This window comes from Cupressus sempervirens, chromosome 3 (genome assembly GCF_028749045.1).
Source record: "Cupressus sempervirens isolate cs-2001-9-10 chromosome 3, ASM2874904v1, whole genome shotgun sequence".
NCBI classification, from domain to species: Eukaryota; Viridiplantae; Streptophyta; class Pinopsida; order Cupressales; family Cupressaceae; genus Cupressus; species Cupressus sempervirens.
The window spans coordinates 187,103,874-187,128,647 of NC_143120.1; the positions used below are offsets into that span (position 1 = coordinate 187,103,874).

General features: G+C 36.0%; 1 pseudogene across 1 annotated transcript; it reads left to right on the forward strand.

Moving 5' to 3' along the window:
* Positions 1–7,633: 7,633 nt before the first annotated feature.
* On the forward strand, positions 7,634–24,310 carry LOC149565425 (uncharacterized; annotated as a pseudogene). The gene is made up of 4 exons (XR_016361382.1): positions 7,634–7,684; positions 21,379–21,523; positions 21,713–23,735; positions 23,849–24,310. The product of XR_016361382.1 is annotated as an uncharacterized LOC149565425 (transcript).
* Positions 24,311–24,774: the final 464 nt, after the last annotated feature.

Consider the following 24,774-nt stretch of genomic DNA (forward strand, 5'->3'; position numbering starts at 1 on the left):
GATTTTTGATAGGGCATATCTTAGAGCTTGTATGAGGTATGGATGAAATTCTAGGTGCTACAGGATTGTGTTTCTAAAACCTACAATAAACACTCTCTCTCTTTTTGGAGATTGGATTTTGTTTTGATTTTGTAACCCCATCTCGAGTTATGTTGAAACTTATAGTGTTGGTTAGTACAAAGTCACCAACTGGTGAATCTCTCTAACCATTCATCGTGGGATCAAACTATCTATTTTGTTAGCTCTGGGTGGCCAAGTAAACCCTAGTCCCAAGCTTGTCTCATCTTGTGCATGCCAAACCAAATTGACTCTAAGAGTCATTAAATGCCATAGGGTAGTGATCTTTGATGAGACATATCTCAGAACTCGTGCAATGTATGGATGCAATTTTGGGTGCTACAAGATCATATTTCCAAAAGCTACAATAACCTCTCTCTCTTTTTAGAGATTGGATTCCATTTTGATGTTGTGGCCCCATCTCAGGTGATGCTAAAACTTAGTGTTGGGTAGTACAAAGTCACCAACTGGTGACTCTCTCTAATCATTCATCGTGGGATCGAACTATCTATTTTGTTAGCTCTGAGTGGCCAGTTAAACCCTAGTTCCAAACTTGTCATGTCTTGTTGATTACTTGAACGTTCTCAGGCATGCTGAACCGAATCGACCCTAAGACTCATTAAATGTCATAGGGTAGTGATATTTGATACGACATGTCTTAGAGGTAATGTGAGGTATAGGTGCAATTCTAGGTGGTACAGGATCATGTTGCCAACACCTACAATAACCTTTCACACTTTTTGGAGATTGGATTTTATTTTGATTTTGCGGCCCCATCTCAAGTGATGCTGAAACTTGTAGTGTTGGCTAGTACAAAGTTGCCAACTAGTGAATCTCTCTAACCATTCTTCATGGGATTGAACTATCTATTCTATTAGGTTTAGGTGGCTGGGTAAACCCTAGTCCCAACCTTTTCCTATCCCTTTAACCATTCGAACATTCTTGGGCATGTTGAACTGAATTGACCCTAAGAGTCACTAAATGTCATAGGGCAATGATCTTTGACAGGGCATATCTCAAAGCTTGTGCAAGGTATGGATGCAATTCTAGGTGCTACAGGATCATGTTTTTGACACCTATAATAACCTCTCTCTCTCTTCGAAGATTGGATTCCATTTTGATTTTCCGGCCCCATCTCGGGTGATGTTGAAACTTGTAGTGTTGGCCAGTACAAAGTTGCCAACTGGTGAATCTCTCTAACCATTCTTCGTGGGATTGAACTATCTATTTCATTAGCTCTAGGTGGCTGGGTGAACACTAGTCTAAAGCTCATCATGTCCTAATAACTGCTCAAACATTCTCGGTCATGCCGAAGAAAATTGACCCTAAGAGTCACTAAATGCCATAGGGCAGTGATCTTTGAAGAGGCATATCTCTAAGTTCGTGTGAGGTATGGATGCAATTCTAGGTTCTACAAGATAATGTTTTTGACACCTACAATAACCTCTCTCACTTTTTGGAGATTGGGTTTTTTTTTAAAATTTGGTGGCCCCATCTCGGGTGATGCTGACACTTGTAGTGTTGGCTAGTACAAAGTCATGAACTAGTGAATCTCTCTAACCATTCATCATGGGATTAAAATATCTATTCCATTAGCTCTAGATAGTTGGGTAAACCCTAGTCCCAAGCTCATCCCATCTTGTTGACTGCTCAAACATTCTCAAGAATGTTGAACTGAATTGACCCTAAGAGACACTAAATGACATAGGGCAACGATATTTGATAGGGCATATCTCAAATTTTGTACAAGGTATGGATGCAATTGTGGGTGCTACAAGATAGTGCTACTAACACCTACAATAACCTCTCTCTCTCTCTCTTTTTGGAGATTGGATTTCACTTTAATTTTGTAGCCAAATTTCATGTGATGCTGAAACTTGTGGTGTAGAGCACCTCGGTTGCAACTAGATTTTTCATCTCATCCAATGATGGACACTCATGATAGAAGGTAAAGGGGTGATCATACACCTCATTTTTAACATGTTATTTTGTTATGGTAATAAGGCAATCCTTGTTTGTAAGGTCAAGGAACTTGAGGTCACCTATAAACCCAACTTGCCTTAGTCCTAAAGAGTTTTGCTTTATTGTTCTTTTTGTTACAAATTTGACTTACTAGAAACCACTTGGTTAAGTTCTAGGAAGAGTTAGTGCAAAAATTGCATTTCGCAATAAAAGTTCCTAACAACATTTTGGCAATTTTAACAATTTTTTTGGAGAACATTTAAATTAACCTTGTAACCAATCAAACCAATTGGTAATTAGTTGGAATGGATGTAAAATGATTAAAATATCCTCTATGAATTTAGAGGAAGAATAAGGTCTATGTTCAATAGATTTTTAATACCAAATATACAGATTTTTTGAGGAATTACCTTAAAATGCTGATTTTGTGGACAGGGCTTGGAGTTGGTGATGCAATAGGAGGTGTTAATCTTGTTCTTCTTACCAAACTCTATAACTAGGCTTCTTCCAATCCTTCCAAACATATTTCTTTTAGTCCCTTGGGTCTCTTGCAAGGCTAGAGACCTTTTGAACTACTGACTTTTGGGCTCCTAGTCATTGAGTAGAAGGTAGATTCTTCAAACCCTTGTCTCCGTGAGGGTTTCATTGATGATTATGGTAACTATCTCCCAAACTCCATTATCTCATCTATTCCCCTCTTCCAAGAGGCTCCTTAGCATCCCATGAATGCATACAAGCCTTCCAACACACATGCAAACTCTAACTAAGCCACTGTCACATTTTCCATTGTTGATCCTCTGTATTTTTGATGCAATCAGTAGGTATTTACTGATTCTCAACCATATCCAAAATAAGAAACAATGGTATGTTGTCAACTTATAAGATGGTGATCTAAAAAGACCAAGGGAATATTTAAATCATCCTCCACTTTATATAAAGATAACATGCAAGTGTTGTGATCATTTAACCTAAAGAAGCATCCAGTTTACTACTCAATCTATGAATACAGAGAACTATACCCATTATAAGTGATGTTAGACATACATCTAGCACTTAGTATTGATCCTAACTTCATTACCATGTATAAGGAAGTTTAAGAGTCATCATAACCATAAGATATTAGAAAAGGATAAGGATTGTAATCAAATGATGGTACATCAATAAAATCTCACCAAAAATGAATGATTTATTATACAAACTCACACCATACTCTGCACTTTTCTTCTTCACACCTCGTCCCCTTTATCTTCTACATGAAATTACATTGTTTATACCATAACATGACCTTTCAACTTGGAGTAGAGTCCCTTGATTATATAAAAATATGTTACTTGTGAGTACAAAAGCCACTCTCCAACAATACAACCTAGGGCTCCACAATATGATTCCCAATATCCACAGTATCTAGACTAGATCAATTTCAAAGTCTAGAACACCTCCTTGAGGCATAACAACACAAAAAATTTAATCCAAATGATTCAGGGATGAAATATGGCCTTCTTCAATACTATATGTAGCTCCCAAATGTTTTATAACACAAATTTCACAATATTGGCTTAGGAAAATCAAACTACGCACCTAAATCTCCAAATAGGGCTACAAGGAGAAAATTAGGATTTATGAAGGCAACCTTCTTGGAAATCCACCACAGAAAGTCTTAAATACCTTCAGATGCTCCTATCTACTGTTCAGCAACCCTCATCAAGTTATGACCCTTGACCAATCCCCTAACTCAAGTTGTTTGCAAATCTCTCCTAAGCCTAATAGAGCTAATTAGGTCACTCTTACAAATAAAGTGCAAGGAATTCAAAAAATATTCCAATAAAACCTATTGTAATACTCTAGGGACATGTCAAAACATATAAATCCAAGTTCTTATGTTTCTATTCCACACTTGGGCCAAGTCATGTCTCAAAAACTAGACAGTCACATTTAGATGCCTATCCAGAGGATTTAGTAATTTCTTCCAACATCTCCAATCTCCTGATTTGAGACCAAAATATTATTAAATTAAATCCTCCCCCTTTCTTTCCATCAAGGCTCATATTTTTCCAATGGTGGAATCTCTGGGAAAGAAAGATTTTCTCTCAAAACCCTAGTTAGGGCATTCCAGCAACTAGCAAACACACAAAAATCAATTCCTCTTAACTAGTATGACTTGAAGACCTCAAACCACTTGAAAAACCTTCATGTGAACTTTCTTCAATTTTCTAGTCCTTTAGAGTCTCATTTGATTTTGTACAATTTCATACAAGTATTTTCTCACGAAGATTTGGTACGAAAACAACAAATTTTATTGATTTCAATATAATTATTACATTAGATTCTTCTCTTATGTTTTGAGAAAGGTTTATCAACCTTATTCATGACATTCCAAATAATTTCCAAATAATTTCCAAATAATAAAGGTGCTTGTGAATGTTGGGATTCAAAATCTTGCATTTTTTCGCAAAAGTTGCATTATGCAACATTGACAGCTTTTGACAACTTTTTGCAAAATTTGTCAAATGTCTTCAAATTCTACTAGACTTTAATCTTAGACTCTACCTAGGAATTTAGGAAGGTTTTGATCATAAAATAACCATTATTCAACCTTCTAAACTACTTTATCCTATTTCTACCTAGAAATTGCCCATAAAATGACTAAGGTAAACAATTAGGTTTATGACACACCTAATGTCTCCTTGCCTTACAACTTGGACATTATTTATAGCATTGGATCCTAGATGCAACTATTACCCTAACCCTTTGCCTTTGATCCTCCAGATGTGCTTGTAATTGGTGGAATTACAGGTGCTCCTACATCATACTCCTAGGGTGCATTGATCTCAAGTCCTCTTGAGATAAGCTCTTTCAAACTTGGGCCATGTTTCTAGATCTCTTGTTCATCCATCCATTTAGACTCTTCGTCAAGACAGACCTGCCATTAAATAAAATATTTCTTGTATGCATTCTGATGGGACTCAAATTTGAATTCCCTATTTTGAGTACCATTCCAAATTTTGAGTCACTTTGAGCCCCCTATGAATGTTTTTTGTGCATATGTAACCAGCTGTCCCTTCAAGGCCTAGGTGGTGTTTTATGTTTCTAACACCTTACATTTAGCCTTTCTATGTGTTCTATAATGATAAACTGACATTCTGAACCATTCTGCAAGGTTCCATTTTGAGTTGTCTTCAAGTTCTGCGTTTTTGCCTAAATGTCAAACAATGATTGGAGGCCCAGTTTGCCTTTGAATATCTTTTATCCAAAAATATTTCATGATTTATTGCTTTGATGATGTTTAATATGCATACCAAAGAACCTATGTTCCAAGTTTCAAGTCATTTTGAATCCATTTGATTAGGTTTTGAACCCCTCAAAGTTGGTAGTTTACTGTTTTAATGCATTTGCCAATTGTGCACAATTATGGAAGGCCCTATTTGACAAGTTATAACTTTTGACCCATTGACCCAAATAAGAAAATTCCTTTTGCATCATATTCTAGGGGTTGAAGACTTTCTATGTTCCTGATTTGAGCTTATGAAAAATCCATTTGATCAGTTTTCAAACACAATTCCAAATGCAATTTATAACTTTTACTGGTGTTATGAAATGCAGAAGGGTTAGGAGCCCTATTCATGATGTCATATCTTTGAATCTGTGATTGGTGGGACCAAATGGATTGTATCACTGTGTTCCATACTAGAAATAACACAACTGTGCTAGTTTTAAAGGATTAAAAATTGCTAGTTTTCAAGTCTTGATGAATCCATTTGCACACTTTCCCAGGGCCATTCCATTTGCAAAAAAAAAAAAAAAAAAAATTCCACTGATGTTTCTTGTCTTGCAATTCTGAGAAGCCCACTTTGCATGCTCACCAAATTTTTCTAGTCTCTTTTCACGAGCCCAAATTGGAGGTTTATACTCTCTATGTCAATGTCTACCAATGCCCCAATTTCCAGAACCTCAAGTGCATGTTTGCCCAGTTTTCAAAGTTAAATCAAAATCCACTTTGTGGTTTTCTGACAAGTTCATTTGTAGATGATTTTAAGTAAGCAAATTTGGAGGTTAATATCTTTTGACCTTGATGTTGTCATGTGACAAGATTTGGCAGGTCTGTTGAATATGTCAAAGAGATAGGATATCCAAAGTTTTAGAGCTCGACCAGGTGTTTATGTCAGTTTTTAAAGCTAGGCAACAGGCTCTATTATTAGAAAATCACAATTTAAAGAATTGAGTAAAAAAAATTTTTGAATGATGATTCACTGCCCAAATTTGATTTCAAACAATTCAAGGTGATCATTAGATTATTGTGCAATATTAGTTGTTCAAAAACAAAACAAAAATAGCTGGACCCACTTTTGGGCCCAACTATTTTGATCAATTGCTTAGAGTCATGATAGTATAAGCTTTGCTAATGTTGCCTACAGAAGTGATTGAAACAATCTTTTACTATATGGTTTAAAGGATGAAGTCATTTTTAAAATATGCTAACATTTGTGGTAACTCTATGCCTTAGTGGTGATCCTTACCACATAGGTGCCTCGGGTTGTTGTATAAGTGACCCTCTAAAGCTTACAGTTGAAGATCATCTCTGTTATGATTGATATATTTATCATGCACTTAGCACTTGAGACCAACAATCACATGATGGATGAGAGGAGGAACACACCACTCATGTTCCACTTTTTGCAACCTTAATAATATTGATATTTTGAGCTTGCAAGGCATCATCTTTATATTGCTGAAAATATTTTCAACTCTAGTTGAGACATACAGTAGAAAAAATTAGTGGTTGCCTTCAGATATCAAGTTGATCATCTCATGTTAAGTGTTTGGGTGGTTTCATGGCAGTTGCAATTTCTAGAATGGGCCTTTTTTGAAACAGGAATAGAGCAATCCATGCAGGTCAGAGCATTTCACACAAAGGGGAGATGGTGCATCCCACGACTTGCAAGAAGTTTCAACATCCAATGAGGAGGAGCAAGGATGGCAGAAGGCCCATAGTTGGGAGTAAAACCTACAAATTAAAGAGGCGACATCATCAAGCAATCCACGACATGGAGAATGTTCAGGGGAGGCAGGGCAAGGGTGTCTATAGCCTAGAGGAGTCTTTTTAGATTAAAGCCATAGTAGGAATTCCTCATCCAAAATGCCCACATCATGAGGAGAAAGATGTTTTTTTTTTGCTCTATGCATTGAAAAAAGACCATGCCACAGGTAGGAAGCCTGCTATAAGGAAACAAGAGCATCAACAAAAGAACCACCCATACATGAAGAAAGAGGCCGTAGCTTGAAAGAGGAGCCCCATGTTGAAGAAAAGAGACTTGATAGTCATCGAAATGCATTGGAATGCCCATAGAAAATAAGTATTTTGTTCTCCACATAGTCATAAAAAAAAAGACCAAGTGTTGTGCAAGATATTTGAATAGGGATCAACATTTTTTCACATGGATCTTCATCGAATGAGTGCATTATCCCACATTTTTCCTATCGAAGATTTGCGCATGTTTAAAAGAAAGGGAACTTTAATGTCAAATAACATGAATAGTCCACGCTACTTGACAATGTGGAGCCAGGCTAGTGGCAAAGAGGACATGTTTTAACTTTCAACTCCAAAAGGTGGAGTGCCATGTGGCAGCTCCAAGAGGCTCACTGTGGGGTCAGAACACCAAAGTTGGAGGTATGCAATGTTATGCCAATTTGTAGCATCAAGAGATTAAGATTGAAGGCCTACGATCTTACATTAAGGTGGTTATCATCTGACTGAAAGGTAAGGCTTAACTCCTTAAGATACTATGAAAATTGCCTTTGTCGGGTGGTTGGGAGGATGAGTAATAAAGGATACGATATTACAATTTTTTTGTAAGATTGTAAAGTTCATTTCAAATGCTTAAGATGCTACAATAAATTATTTTTTGTATGATTAGGGAGGTTTAATAGTTGAGGATGATTTCTCATAAATTTCAAATGCATGATTGATGTGGGGCCTGCTTGAGCATTTCAACCAATGGAGGATGGACATGTGGTGATGGCAGATTGGAGAGAAAATGAAAATGAATATAAAAAATAAATTTGAGACATGTTTCAAATGCATAAAGTTGTAAATTTCAAGGATTTGAATTATTTTAAGTTTTTATATAGTTTTGACTATATAGAACTTTTAATTTTTTCCTTTTTAATGCTTTGTTCATAGCTCAGGAGCTAGAATTTCAAATTGGTATCAGAGGCACAATTTTTATCCAGAATATGTAGTGTAGCATACTGCTGGAACTGGGAAGAGATAAATTTTTCATTTCTGCAGTACATTTTTGCATAGTTATTTTTTGGAAGTAGCTACAGGAGGTTTTTGATTCCAGGGGCTTCTCAGTGAAAATTGTAGATTTGTGTTTTCAGTTTGAAGTGATATCAGATATAATCAAATTTTTATTAGATTTGACTTGATCAGTAACTTTAAGGGAGATTTGATGGTTTTAAATGCATTTGGTTGCAAATGGTGTTTTTGGCAAAAACACGGTTGATTTCATGACAAGGGCAGAAATGACATGCCAAAATCAAATTTCAAGGCTCCATCATATATTTGATGTGTACCTGATATTTTCTCCATAAGATATTTTGCTAATTGTTTTAATTAGATATATCAGATATTTTGTTGCATCATTTATGGTTTTTGGTTATAGGCAGATGAAGAAGTTTAGTTTCAACAACATCAAATTGAAGACATTTTTAGTGGGACACATGTCAATTTTAGTTTCTAGATCCTGAAATATCTTCTCTTCTATATATTCTTCTTCTCTGCTCATTAAGGGTTCCAATTTTTATGACTAGTGAGAGCATAAGGTTGGCTCTAGTTTTAGAGTTGTGATACCATTTTCTCAGTGTTATTATGTTATGAACAACAGTGTTGTATTTCTTTTGAAGCATTGTTATATTACATAGTCATCCTTTGTGTCTTTTCTAAATTTTGACATACAAATGATGTATTAGTTTCAATGAAATTAATACAAGAGCTTCATTTTCTTTAGTTTCATTTTGATTCTCATATCCTTCCTCTATTCTTTGCATTTTTTTGTGTTTAAGAACTAAGAGCTTAAACTCAATTACAATCCCTTAAGGTTGTATGTCTAGATAAACTTGTTGTAGGAACAAAGAAGCCAAGTAAATGCTTGTTTACATTGACAGGGTTGTAGGTTACACTAGGATGATATTACCATAACTATGAGAGTTGTTATGAAGATAGATATCTATTTGCAAGTCAGATAGATAGATCAGATGTCTGAGTATATGAGTATATTAAGATGTCCATTTGTATGTGAAAGTTTAGTTGATGCCTAATGGATAAGGGACTAGTTAGCTTAGAGGTTGCATGTTCTCTGTTATTGCATACCCGAGTTATGCTAAGATCCAAATTATCAATTGAATAATCTTTCCCTTTATGTTTAAAAGTTGAAAAAGTTTCCCTCACTTGTTTTATCAGGTTCATGTGCTCTGTTGTTAGCTATTTCACCCATGAATGCTTGCATAAACATAGAAGATTAAGAGAGTTTATCTATTATTTAGATTTAGTTGTATGCCTTACACTAGTACTATTTAAAGAATCTGAGGTCCACCCTCCTAGGTCTTGCAAAGCCTGAAAAAGAAGGAATTACCCTTATAGTTGGCCCAAGATCAATAGTCAAGTGCATCCATTATAGGAATTTTCTAGCCTTATATGTATTGGTCTGGTTTCTTGGTTATTTTTAAATCTGTTAAATCAAGAGCCAACACATTCTTCCTAGTTTGTTTGATGACCTTGGTATCCAAGATCTTCTCAAGTCTCCTTGGTTCATGGGTTGGTATCCTTGAAACATTTTCTTTAAGCTCTTCAAGATGCACTTCTAAACCTGCATTTGCATCACTTTTATATGGGGTTAGATTACAAATATTAAATATGGGAGAGATACCAAGGTGTGGGGGAAACTCTATCTCATAAGAATTCATTCCATGCTTCTTCAATATCTGACAAGCTCCTACTTTCTTCATGAGTAGTTTGGTATGCTTTCCCTTTGGCAACCTCTCCTTTTTCAAGTATGCCCAAACCAAGTCTCCAACCTACAACTGAACATCTCTTCTATGTTTGTCTTTAGCCTGCTTATACTTCTCTACACTCTTCTCAAGTGCTAACCTCACTAAGTCGTGAATCTCTTTCATTCTTTCTACAAACTCCTCTCCATGAGCACTGAACGAAGCATTGGAAGGTAGTTCCCTAAGTTCTAAGATACCTCTTGGATTCTGCCATTAAACTATTTGAAATGGGCTCTTCCCTATACTCCTATTGACTACGTCATTAAAATAAAACTCTACTTGTGGTAGGATTGATTCCCACTTGTCTCCATATTGTTTTTTCAAGCTTCTAAGTAGGTTTCCAAGAGACTTGTTGACCACCTCTGTCTGCCCATCCATTTTTGGATGGTAGGTAGAGCTAACACAAGGTCCTCCAAAAGTGACAAATGAACTTCACATCTCTATCTAATAGTATGGTTAGAGGAAAACCATATATCCTAACAATCTCCTTGAAGAATAAAATTGCAATTGCTAATGCATCATTGATGCTTTTACAAGGGATGAAGTGGGCCATTTTACTAAATATATCCACTACAACATATATGCTATCATTTCCCTTTTGTCATCTAGGCAATCCCATCACAAAGTCCATGTTGTAACTCTCCCAAGGCCTTGTAGGAATAGGCAAAGGTTGGTATAGTCTTGCATTTGTGGATGTACTTTTGGCCCTCTGACAAATTGTACATGTCTCCACAATCTTCCTCACTTTAGTCTAAAGTCTTGGCCAATAGTAGAACCTTCTCACTTGTTCCAAGGTCTTGTCTAAACAAAAATGTCCTCCCATGCTACCTACATGCTTCTCCCTAATGATGTTCTCCCTCATTGAACATTGTGGAATGCATAGTTGATGCCCCTTGAATAGTAGCCCATTTTGAATCAATTAGTCAACATATTTAGTGTGATATGTTTCAAAGAAGTTAGAGCACACATTATAGATGTCTTTGAAATCATTATCATCTTTATACATGCCTTTCAAAGCATTGATCCCTACACTTTGGAGTTGGATTTCTTGCACAACGTGGTTCCTCTTGCTTAGTGCATCTACCACTTTATTGGCAACCGCTTTCTTGTGTTTGATTAAAAAGGTGTAGGCTTGAATTGATTCTCCCCATTTCATGTGTTTGTGGCTTAGTTTCTCTTGGATATTCAAGAAACTTGAGGGTTGGTTGTCTATGAAAACAACAAATTCTTTTGGAAGGACGCAATGCCTCCATTTCTTCAATGATTGGACTACATATAGTGCCAAGTCATAAGAGGAGTATTTTCTCTTGGATTCATTTAGTTTCTCATAGAAAAAGGCTATTGGCCTTCGTTCTTGACTCAAGACAACCCCTATAGTTAGGTTAGAAGCATCACATTCAATAGTAAAAATCTTCTGAAAGTCAGGGAACACTAGGATAGGTTTCTCCATTACCTTCTTCTTTAGCATTTGGAAGGCCTCTTCTACATCCTTGTTCCACAAAAATTTATAGTTTTGCCCACCCTTGATGGTTTCAAGGATAGGAGCGCACAACTAACTAAAGCCACTAATGAAACTTCTATAGAAGGAACAAAGCCCATGAAAGCTTCTGACTTCAGTCATGGTTCTTGGAGAAGGCCAACTCAAGATGGCGTCCACCTTCTTAGGATCCAATTTTATGTTACCTTCTAAGATTAAAAGTCCCAAATAAACAAGTTCTCCATGCATAAAAACACCCTTGTCCAAGTTTATGAAAATCTTTTCTTCATGCAATCTTTTTAACACCAAGTTAAGATGTTCTAAATGTTCCTCCTTGCTCCTACTAAAAATAAGGATGTCATCAAGGTACACTATGACAAATTTTCCAAGGAATGGCTTGAGCACTTCATTCATGAGTCTCATGAAAGTGCTTGTAGCATTTGACAAGCCAAAAGGCATCACCCTCCATTCATAAAAGCCTTCATTGGTTTTAAATGCAGTCTTCCACTCATCACCATCTCTAATCCTTATTTGGTGATAGCCAGTTTTTAAGTCTATCTTGGTATAGTACCTTGCTCCCCCTAGTTGGTCCAATAGGTCTTCTATCCTAGGCATAGGGAACCTATACCAAATAGTGATTCTATTTATTTCTCTAGAATTAGTGCACAATCTCCATGTGCCTCACTTCTTAGGGGCCAATAGGGCAGGTACTGCACAAGGACTAAGGTTTTTTGAAATTAATCCTTTATCTAGGAGTTCTTGTATTTTTTTGGACATTTCTTGATTCTTCTCTAGAGTTAGTTTAAATGTTTCCTTATTAGAAAATGTTCCTCCTGGGATCAAATCTATGTTATGGCTTATGTCTCTGATTGGGGGCAACTCACTTGGCAATTCTTTGATGACAATGTCTTTATACTGGTCCAATAGGTATGCAACCTCCTTAGGACCTACATGTCTCAAGGGCTTCACTTCCTTCACAACCTTCTTAGTTCTATCATCCTTAGGCAAAATGACTGGGGCATAACATTGAGCCTTTTCTTGCTTTACAACTTTTGGAAATTCCTTTCCATCTAAAAACAAAAACTTGAGACCTTTTTGTTCTTCTACAGAATTTGTTAAAGGTAATAGAGTTACCTTTCCACCTTTGTGGTTGATGGTATATATATTCAATTTCCCATCATGGTGTGCCTCCACATCATATTTCCACGGTCTTCCTAATATCAAATGACAAGCATCTATTGGTATAATATCATAAAGAACCCTATCCTTGTACCTTCCAATATGGAATTTCACCCAAGCTTTTTCCTTTATGACAATTTTTTGCTTCTTTGTGAGCCAAGACACCTTATAAGGGTTTGGATGTCGTACCCTCCTTAATTTCAAATTCTTTACTACCTCCTTAGATACCAAGTTGTCAGTAGACCCATTGTCAATCAACATCCTGTAGATTTTGTCCCTACATTTGCAAGTGGTTCTGAACAAATTCTTCCTCTGAGGTGGTTCATGAGTGCTTGGGGAATTCAATAGTGCCCTCCTCATCATAAGGGCTTATCCCTTCTCAGGTTCTGCATAATATCCTCGGGATTCCTCTTCTTGATTGTCATGTTCCCTGACTAGGGTTTCTCTCCTATTAGTCTGATTCTTTGCCTTTTCAAGATACTTAGATGCCAAGTGCCCTGGTTGGTTACATCTGTAACACCTTGGAGGTCCTAATGATCTTCCTCCTGATCTCCCCCTTAAGTCTCCTCTTTTTCCCCTATGGGATCCTCTAGAATTGTTTTTACTAAAGGAATTGTCCTGACTGGTCTCCCCATAGTCTCTAGGAGTTTGTCCTATGCCACCACTTGTTCCTCTTCCTCTATTGCCAAAATCTCTCTGGCTTCTTCCTTTTTCTCATTGGTCTTGCTTCCTCTTAAGCTTCTCCTCCACTTTCAATGCAAATCGAAAGTATTTCTGGACTTTATTAGGAGAACACAAACTTAGTTGATCTTGGATATTCATCCTCAACCCTTACATATACCTAGAAAGTTTGACACACTCTAGTTCAACTACTTTGGACTTCATAGTGAGTTTGTGGAATTCCTCAGTGTAATTAGAGACATCCATCTTCTTTTGCCTCAGAATCTGCCTCTTTTTATGAAGTAGAACCTCATAGTCCTCATGTACATAGGCTTCCTTTATCATGGTCACCATCTTCTTCCATGTACTTATCTGATTTTTGTCTATCTTCACCCTCTCTACTTGAGTGAAATTCCACCAAGTTAAGGCAGATCTCTTCAACTTTGATTTTTCTATCTTCACCTTCTGATGCTTTGGTATCTCCTCAGAGTCAAAGAAACTAGTGAGTGTGTCAATCCAATCCATCCCTTCTTCTAGATCCATCTTCTCACTATAGACAAGAAGATCAAGTTTAGTGTCCATGGTCCTTCTCTCCATGGATTTCAAAGTCTTTAGGAACAACCTCTATTCTATAGGGATCTCTTCTTCTTCCACCTACCAAGGGGTTTCCTCATCACTCCCCTCCTTCTCATTCTTAGAGTTACCACTGAATCCTTTCCTAACTTGTTTTTTAAGTTTTTCAATCTCTCTCTTCATTTTCTTCCTCTCAGCATCATTCTCCTTCACCACCCATAGTAGTTCAACATTTTTCATTATGTTAGGAAGTTCATTTTCATTTTCTTCTCCACCATTTGACATGGTTGCAACTTGTTTTTCTCCAAATATCTACTAAGTTTCTCTTATACCACTTGGAGCAGAGTCCCTTGATTATATCAAAATATGTTACTTGTGAGTACACAAGCCACTCTCCATCAATACAACCTAGGGCTCCACAATATGATTCCCAATACCCACACTATCTAAACTAGATCAATTTCAAAGTCTAGAACACCTCCTTGAGGCATAACAAGACATAAAATTTAAGCCAAATGATTTAGGGATGAAATATGGCCTTCTTCAATACTAGATCCAATTCCCAAATGTTTTAAAACATGAATTCCACAATACTAGCTTAGGCAAATCAAACTACACACCTAAAACTCCAAATAGGGCTACAAGGAGAAAATTAGGATTTATGAAGGCAATATTCTTGGAACTCCACCACAGAAAGTCATAATTACCTTTAAAAACTCCTATCTACTTATGAATAATCCTCACCAAGTTAGGACCCTTGACTAGTCCTCTAACTCAAGTTGTTTGCAAATCACTCCTAGGCCTAATAAGGCTAATTAGGTCACTTTTACAAAGCAAGTACAAGGAATTCAAAAAATTTCCAATAAAGCCTATTGGAATACTTCAGGGACATGTGAAAACATCTAAATCCAAGTTCTTATGTTTCTATTCTACCCCTCAACCATGTTGTGTCTCAAAAACCCAAAATTGGACAGTCGCATTTAGATGCATGTCCAGAGGGTTTAGTAATTTCTCCCAACACCTCTTGCCTCCTAATCTAAGACCAAAATATTATTAAATTAATCCTCCCCCCTTTCTTTCCACCAAGGCTCAGATTTTTCCCATGGTGGAATCTTTGGGAAAGAGACATTTTGTCTCAAAACCCTAGTTAGCAACTTCCTATGACCAACATGCACACAAAAATCGATTCTTCTTAACCAGTATGAATTGAAGACCTCAAAGCACTTGAAAAACCTTCATATGAACTTTCTTCAACTTTTCCATTCCTTTAGAGTCTCATGCAAATCCGTACAATTCTGTACAAATAGTTTCTAAGGAAGATTTGGTCGGAAAACAACATATTTTATTGATTTCAATGTAAGGATTACATTATATTCTTCTCTTCTATATTGAGAAAGGTTTCTCAAACTTATTTATAGAATTCTCAATCAGTTCCAACTGATAAAAAGTGGTTTTGAATGTTGGGATTCAAAATCTTGCATTTTTGCACAAAAGTTGCATTATGCAACATTGACAACTTTTGATAACTTTTTGCAAAAGTTGTCAAATATCTTCAAATTCTACTAGATTTTAATCCTAGACTTCACCTAGGAACTTAGGAAGGTTTTGATCATAAAATAACCATTATTCAACCTTCTAAACTACTTTATCCCATTTCTACTTAGAAATTGCCCATAAAATGACTAAGGTAAACAATTAGGTTTATAACACACCTAATGTCTCCTTGCCTTACATCTTGGACATTATTTCTAGCATTGGACCCTAGATCCAACTATAACCCTAACCCTTTTCCTTTGATCCTCCAAATGTGCTTGCAATTAGTGTAATTGGAGGTGCTCCTACACCACACCTCCTCTAAGAGCTTGTCCAAGATGGATGACCTTCCATCTTCCACAATTTGTCATTTTTTCAAAAAATGCTGACAACAACTTTTTTTTGACAATTTTACATTTTTTGCACATTTTGCATTTTATATTTTCATGTGCTTTCTTGGTACCCTAAATAGGCCCAAAAGCTTATTATGACCTTTTAACACTCCATCTGTGGCCTTACATGGCATTTTCCATATTTTGAGGCACTTTGACTCACTTAGAACCATATTGATTAAAACATGAACTTGGTAAACATGACCTTAATTGAACACCTAAATACATGAATTGAAACAACTAACTCCCTAACCTATCATGACACAAAAACATACTAATTATGACTCCAAATTTCAAGGAGATGGTCAGGGTGCTCCTGCACTAGTTAGGCTATGAAACTTGACAAACAATCATTTAATATTGGGAAAGTTGTAATAAGACCCTTTGTAACAACAAAACAATCCTAAAAAATCATTCTTGCACATTCCAAGTGTTCTAGGCTTGATTCAGCCAATTAGGCCTGTGAGGCTTACATAGGTTCAAGAGTGTTGAAGTAGGGTGGGGAGTTGAAGCTTTGGCGTTTTGTGTAACTTCAAAAAGGGTATCCAAATACCTCTCTTTTTTTTCGAGTTCAGTGGAGAAAAACAAAGTTGTTGTCCGAAAACCACAAAAAATTCTACAAGGGCAATTAGGCCTATTGAGAGAAATTTTACAAAATACATGTTAGGAGAGTAAACTAGTTGTGAAAACCTCATCACTAGGTGTTACTTGAAGTTTCTCAAGTGTTAGTTTGAAGAAAGAAGTTGATTAGGGTCCATTTCTCAAATTTGCTCATTTTTCCCTTATTGCTTCCCAAGCCTTGAATAGGGAAAGTGATCAAATAGTTTTGTGAAATTGGGTAGAAGTTTGTTTAGTGCTGTAACCAAGTTAGAAAGAGTCTTTGAAGACACTTAGGAAGGTGGGAAATGTAGTTTTCCTTAAAAGTGTTCTTGTTGGGAATCCACTACCTTTTGGTGTGAGCACTCTACATCATTTTGGATGCAAATTACATTAAAATGAAATACATAAAATACTTAAAACATAAACAAGAAAAAAATATATATATTATGACAACCAATAATGTCATACATAAACAAATGAATAATATATTATGATAACCAATAATGTCATACATGAACAAACATATCATATATTATGATAATCAATAATGTCATAAGTCTAATAATTTCATGCATCAAATATATGTTATACATCAAATGTATGTCAAATATGTCCACTAATGCCTATACATGTGTGTCTATCCCTATATCTTTTCCTTCCCATGAGGGGAAGAAAACAAATCCCTAGAGGTCTTCAATCATTGCATGGAGGGAGATGATGGGAATGATGGGGTCTTCCTCACATGCTCGTTCATCCTCTTGTTTAGGCTCCTCTCTAACTAGAGTTGATACAAAAAAATTATATATGAATCAATAATTATTATACATTGAAATCAAATATATGTACACACAAAATTATTTATTTTCTTACTACCATCAAATAGTCACTCTGTACATCTACCTCAAAGGCTCACAGATGATCGAGAGTAACAAGGCCCTACAAAAATCCAATTAATACAATCACTCGATCATATTTATAAATATCATTTGAAATTTCAATAATAACTATTATAAATAACAATTAAAACTATGAAAACTTTTTCATACCTCGATCAATGGCTCTGAACTAGCCATCACGACAGCAACTCCACTATTGACGGATTGGTGAAGATGAGGAGGAGTCTCGAACATCAACAACTACAAATCATATAATAAAATTTACACGTGTAACATGAAACATGAAACAAATATAATCAAATGAATTAAATTAATATGAAACAAATGTACCTCTACCAAGTTCATATCATGCCTAGGTTTGGAGTCCCTTATGAATGTTGATGGTCTAGTAGAGAACTAATGCACATGGATTAAAAAAATTTGTCAATCCTTCATATGATTACTTAATAAATATATGTATTAATTTAAATGATTAAATCTATAGATACCTCTTGACTCATTGATAGGACCTAAAATAGTGCTACGGAATCTATACTAGGGTCATCAACAATCTTACATTTAATTTTAAACAATGTCGAAACATGCTAATTAATTAGTCATTCACTGTACATACCAAATGTGATCAAATTAGTTTATTATAATTGTAATTTACTTATGTGTCAATGCCAAATGTGTCACGTAGGAACTTATCAATGACTAGCCCATCAACTATAGTGTTTTTAACATGACTATGTAACATGCTTAAGGATCCACATGATGTGCACATGTGACAGTGACGCAAAGAAGGCTCCTCCTCAACTAATGGACTAGTGCAATGAATGAAGGTCTATGTCAAAGCATTAATAGTCCCTAGATTACTGGTCTCTACATATTCCTTCACAACTAAAGAAATAATCACATGCTCACTCTGTGGCTTGACAACAGGCACCCTAACTACATTAAGGTCATGACATGCCCCTGACCTCTCAAATGATGACCTCCCACCTCTACTCTAAGAATCTAACATATCAAAATAATTGGGGATCTCCCCAAGGACAAATTCACAATACAATTTCTTTAAAAAATACATTGAAACCTCGTGATTATTGCAGGGAGGGGTATCAAAGACCATCCACCATTTATCTAAAAAGTTATTTCTAATATCATCATGCATGCACTAATGGATGGAGAACCTTTTAGTTGTATGTTTAACAATGTCTTGTTCTCTAGGCTTTTTAAACAATGCACATATGTTACCTTTCACTATGTCCTTTTTTCTTACATTTTTATAGGATAATTTGTTTGCATAATATCTTTTGTTCTTCTCTCTTAACATGCCAAATATCCAACTAACTACTAACAAAAGCAACATGACTCATAATGGACTCAAGGGAGGATGCCAATTGTGATCTAGGATTAGTTTTCCCGCAAGCTTTCAACCTACCAATGATTGCTTCTAATTCATTTTTCTTTCTTTCTATTTCATTCATTATATTGTCTTGGCTGCCAGCAAGAGGTCTTTCAATCGGTGGAGGTTGCGGCAGTTCTTGCTTTTCTTGTGGAGGGTTTTCATTTTGATTTTATTGATCAAGTCGGGGATTCGGTGGTTGATTATTCATATTTCTTGATAAGAAATCAATTGCATTTTAAATAAATAAACAAATTTGAAGCAAAACTAAAAAAACATACAAAACAATACAAAAAGAAGAGTAGAAAACATACTTGTCGATCCCAATCTTGATCTCCGGCAATGAGGAGGCATTTTGAGGAGGAGAATGAGAAAATTCTTCAAATTCCATAAGCTACATGCACATTGATGAGGGGAAAGAAGAAACCAACTCAAAAAAATAAGGGAAAATGGAATGGGTCACGGGTTTGTAGCCCATTTATAGAGTTTTTAAAAAGCATGTGTGCACTTTTAGAAATTTAGAAATTTGAGTTGTGTGTTATCCTTTTGACACCACAACTTGGTGCATTCGCCCAACTCACATCATAAAGTTTATTATGTACTTAAAAAAAATAAAAGCTTAAAGTCGTAGACTTATCCTTTAAATAAAAAGTTATCAAAACATTCTGATACAAAGAATGAGATTGTGATTTAGGAGTAGAATATCTGTGGAACCTATTTTCTTTTATCACATTTATAAAGAGTAGAACAAAATCATCATTTACATTTGAATTTAATTAATATTTTAAATTACAATTCATTATGAATAATAACAGTGTGTAATTAATTATTTTTATTGAACCCTCTCTTATATTTATTAAATTATTATCTTTTACATACAGATGAAAAAAATATATATATAATATATTACAATAATATCATTATTATATTATATTAGAAAATTAGGTGAGCACTAACCACATTTAATTGTAGATAGTAACTTACAAAGTGAAGAAGCCAAGTGTTAAAATTTTAACTCTTTTTTTTTTTTAAGCTGAAGCAAAGTCGAGCATTTGACAGAAATTTTTTAGCATCAGTCCAACTTCAATTTATTGGGCAAAGAAAAATTATTGTGTGATCCCAGTTTTAGCAAATCATTTATATATTTATCGTATGTTATATATTTCAGCATATGATGCATGTTAGACCATGCTCATTGAAGCAACTTATGCTCGCGATTGTTAATTATTATTAGTTGGACAACTATTATTTCTGACTCGGAAATAGGAGTAGTATTTATGGATAGCTTGGACAGCTGTTCGTCCTTATCTATGTATAGCAACATTAGTTATGGGTGGTTTGGACAACTGTTTGTCCACTTGCCAAAAATTAGTAAATGGTTATTGCAAGGATAATTATTTACTAATTTTAGTGATTCCCTTTTGGACACCTTGCAACCAATTCTATTGTTGGCTATCGAGTTGTCTTAATCTCAACCGTCGATTGTAAATCAATCTCAGCCATTAGTTTACCAACAAGAGTAGTATAAAAGGAGGTCAGGGGGGCATTTGAAGAATATGAAGTTTTTGAGAAGCAGTTTGCAGTGATAGCAAATTGTCTTGTAGTGTTAGCAAGGGCGCAATGTTAGCATGGGGATAGCAGTGGGGAATATTAGCGGGAGAAATTAGGAGATTGTCAGAGTTCTGCCAGTGAGAGGCAAGGAATTTTGTATCTCTTGATTTGTTGAAGTTTAATATAATTCCTCATCTATAGAATTGGTTTTCCCTTAAGAGTTTTTTCAGGGACAATTTGTCCAAAAATATTGTGTTCATTGTGTTGCGCATTTCTTTCCGTATTTTATAAGTGAAGTTGCAGTTGTGTTATTTTTCGATATTAGCTAAGAATTTATTTTCAGCAATTTAATAATCATTTACGATAGGAAATTAATAATCAGTGACTGCAATAATTAGATTTTTCATAGCGATGCCTCTGTTGCTACAGAGAATCTTTAATCAGATAATATTTTAACGTTGCTAGTTTCTAAGGTAATTTCTGCTCACAAGGCTGCAGTTGAAGACATGATGTGTAATATTTTAATACAAAGGACGTGATTCCATCATCATTACTCACGAAAAAAAATCAAGAAACAATTTGAACAGTTGCTGGTTATTGAATTAAAGAGCCATATGGCACCGTGACTAGACAAAAGTCTTGAATCTTTTTGGTTATGGGATGCGCAATATTGACTATTTTGTAAAATTCTGACTTTTACAAAATATTTAATATAAAAATTTCATGCTCTGTGGTAAAAAATAATAAAACAAATTGTAAAACAAATCATTGTATTTTGGCAGATCTATAAAATTGAGAGTAATTGGATTTATATACCTGCTTTTTAAGAGCTTAGCCCGTGACTTGATTATATGCATTTGAAAAATTTTATATGAACTTTATCTTTATATATTTATTAGCTTTTACAATAAAAACAACTAAAATAGAATCCTCTTTGACTCTGTAATTATTTTAATTTTTCAATTTCTATCGAATTATTGTTTGTATTTGCAAGGAGAGATGAGCTTTGTGGATTACTTCTAGTTTAGATTTTGAATAATTTGGAAGAGTCCATGAATTGTATAGGCCATTTCTGACTTGAAACTTCAAATAAGAGAAGCGAGAGATCTGTTATCTATCCTTTCAAAAAGAACGGCTAAAATTGCAATACCAGATGGATTGATTCTGTTTTCAGGAATGAATAATTTGGAAGAGCCTGTGGATTGTAAAGGTCAGTTTATTATTTTAGTCATCTTCACTACTTTTGTCTTTGTTACGTTTTCCTCCAATGAATATCAGAATCAGATCGATGAAGAAGCTTTGCTGTAATTAAAAATGTCAGTAAAATTGAATCCAGCTCTTTCCTTGTCCAACTGGGTAAATGGAAATTGTATTTGTAACTAGACTGAAATAACTTAAGATCCCAATCGGAGGGTTTTTCTGCTTCTGTTAAACTGTTCACAATTGAAGTGGCTTTCACTGACAGCAGATATGTTCGTGGGCTCCATTCCTACAGACATTGGCCTGAAGCTCCCCTACTTAGAAATATTTTATGCGGGAGATGATCAATTTAGTGGGAACATCCCAAAGTCTCTAGGAAATTGTACTCGCAGAAAATTGGCTAAGTGGCGTGGCGCCTCATGAATTGGGAATGCTAACTGCTCCTGCAGAGACTCAACATTGAGTATGATAGCCTGTCAAATGGACACTGTGAAAGGATGTGTTTATTAGATATACTTTCCAATTGCTCCGTTCTTCAAGTGCTGGGTCTAGGGGCTAACAATTTTAGTGGCACTTTGACAAGGGGCGTAGGAAATCTCTCTCCTAGGCTATCGATACTCTCCATGAATGGCAACAATATCACTGGCAACATACCCCAAGAGATTGGTAACCTTACTAAGTTGACCAGCCTCTATCTATATAATAACAATGTAATTGGGCAGGTTCCGACTTCCGAGTGCATTAGGCTGTCTAAAGAGTGTACAGTTGTTGGATTTGAGCTCCAACAAAGTGCAAGGCAGAATTCCATTAGAGTTTAAGAAGCTGGTAAACCTAAAATATCTATTTCTCCAGTGAAATTATATTTCTGGAGCCATTCCTCCCAATTTCGGCACTCTGCAACAGCTGAGGCAACTTAAGTCATAACGAGCTCGCAGGAAGAATACTGAATGCAATTGGGCAATGTTTCCGCCTGGAGATGATTGATCTCTCATACAACAACCTCACAGGATATATACCTATGGAGATCTCAAGCCCCCATTCCTTCGCTTCTTATCTCAACTTTTCATACAATTTGTTGACAGGAAGATTGCCTTCGCTGCGAGGAATGCAACAGGTTCAAGCCATAGATATCTCAGCTAATAAACTATCAGGACCTATCCCTGGCGATATTGGCAGTTGCTGGGGATTGAAATACCTGAATCTTGCCAAAAACAAATTGGAGGGAATGATGCCGATGCCAATGTCAATAGGGCAGCTTAAGAGCCTTGAAAGCATTGACTTGTCTTTCAACGAGTTGTCTGGACCAGTGCCACATTCTATTGCAAATCTCACCATGATTTGGCATTTAAATTTCTCATACAACGAATTGAATGGATCAGTCCCAAATGAAGGAGCTTTTAGAAACCTAAGCGCAACATCATTTTGGCGAATCCAGGAACATGTGCAGTCTTGGGCTGGTTGAATTTACCAAATTGCAGTAGTGCAAGCTCAGCCAAAAATCATGATGCATTCAGCAGAAACATCGTCTTGGGTGCTTCAATTGGCACTGTCGTCGTATTGTGTCACGTGTGGCATTTTGTGGGCATCTTACGTTTTCTACAGAAGAATTAGAAAGGCACCAATTATGAATGGTTTGTTGGGGCAAGGTTTCATGCAAGTTTCTAGCCAGGAACTTCACACGGCAACCCAAGGATTTAATGCATCTAATTTACTTGGCAATCGTAGCTTCGGGTCAGTCTACAAAGGACTCTTGTCTGACAATAAATTGGTGGCTATTAAAGCATTCGATCAGGACCCTCAGAATTCATACAAGAATTTCGTCAGGGAATGCAGAGTGCTGAGAAATATCAGACACCGCAATCTTGTGAAAGTCTTGTCCTCTTCCTGTGCTGGAGATTTCAGGTCTCTGGTACTGGAATTTATGCAACAGGTGAGCCTGGAACAACATCTCCACACCAATGAAGCTGGAATTTGTAACTTGAGTTTGAAGATGAGAGTGAGTATTGCATTTGATGTGGCACACGAAATGGGTTATTTACACCACGATTGTTCTCTCCCTGTTGTTCATTGCGACTTGAAACCCTCGAATGTGTTAATGGACGAAACCATGACAGCCCATGTGGCTGATTTTGGAATTTCTCATCTATTGACATCCCCTGTTTCTGCAACTGCAAGTAGCAGCACATCCAGACTGAAGGGAACAGCAGGGTACCTTGATCCAGGTAAAAACCGAAACTCGACATATTTTTTAATTTTAATGTTTGTCTTAGCTGTTTCTTCCCCCCATATATTAGTAGTCTTCTCAAAAATAAAAATACCTTTTTAATGTTGCAAGAATATGGATTGGGAGGAGAGGTGAGTAGCAAGGGAGATGTTTACAGCTTTGGGGTTCTGATCCTTGAAATGGTGACTAGAAAGAGGCCCACGGATGAGATGTTCAGTGGAGATGTAACATTGCCGAGATGGGTGAGACGAGCATTCCATCAGAAAGTGGAGGGAGTGGTGGACAGAGAGCTGCTGGCCGATCAACAAACTGTAGGAGAGTCCAGTAGGAGATCTACAACTGAAACCACCGGTGAGGAATTCGAGTCTTCTGAGCATGGCAGTTGGCTGCTTAGTTTAATTGGAATAGGAGTACAATGCACAGGGGAAAATCTAGCGTATAGACTGACAATGTGAGAGGTAGAAAGTATGCTGGAAATTAATTAGAATAGGAGTACAATGCACAGGGGAAAATCCAGCGTATAGACTGACAATGTGAGAGGTAGAAAGTATGCTGGAAAAAATGGTGTATGGCAGGGCGTATGGCAAATTAAATGGGACAGGCTAATTTCCATCTAAAATGTACTAAAGACAAAATAAAGTCGAATTTTTTTTTTCTTCAGAAAATGTTTTTGATTTTTTGAAAATTGGTGAACTGTACAATTTGGATGGAGGATAGCCGCATCCCTTAAATGAACATTTATCTGTGCAGAATCTGTTAAGCGTAGACAATAGAGTGGGCCATCCAAATAGCAAGCACAGATAAAAGTGAGAGCAGTTGAGTACAGCACAAGTTTCTTTTATGAATGGAACTCTACTTCCAAAACTAAGAATCTGTTAAAATAGATGAATGTGAGAGCAGTTAAGCGTAGGTAATAATTTTAAGATCATTTTTATTTGGGTTGCTTGAATTCTCGGAGTACAAATAATAGCTCTTATATAAATGGAACTCTACATTCAAAACTAAAAATTGATGAAATTGTAAATAACTGTCGAGAT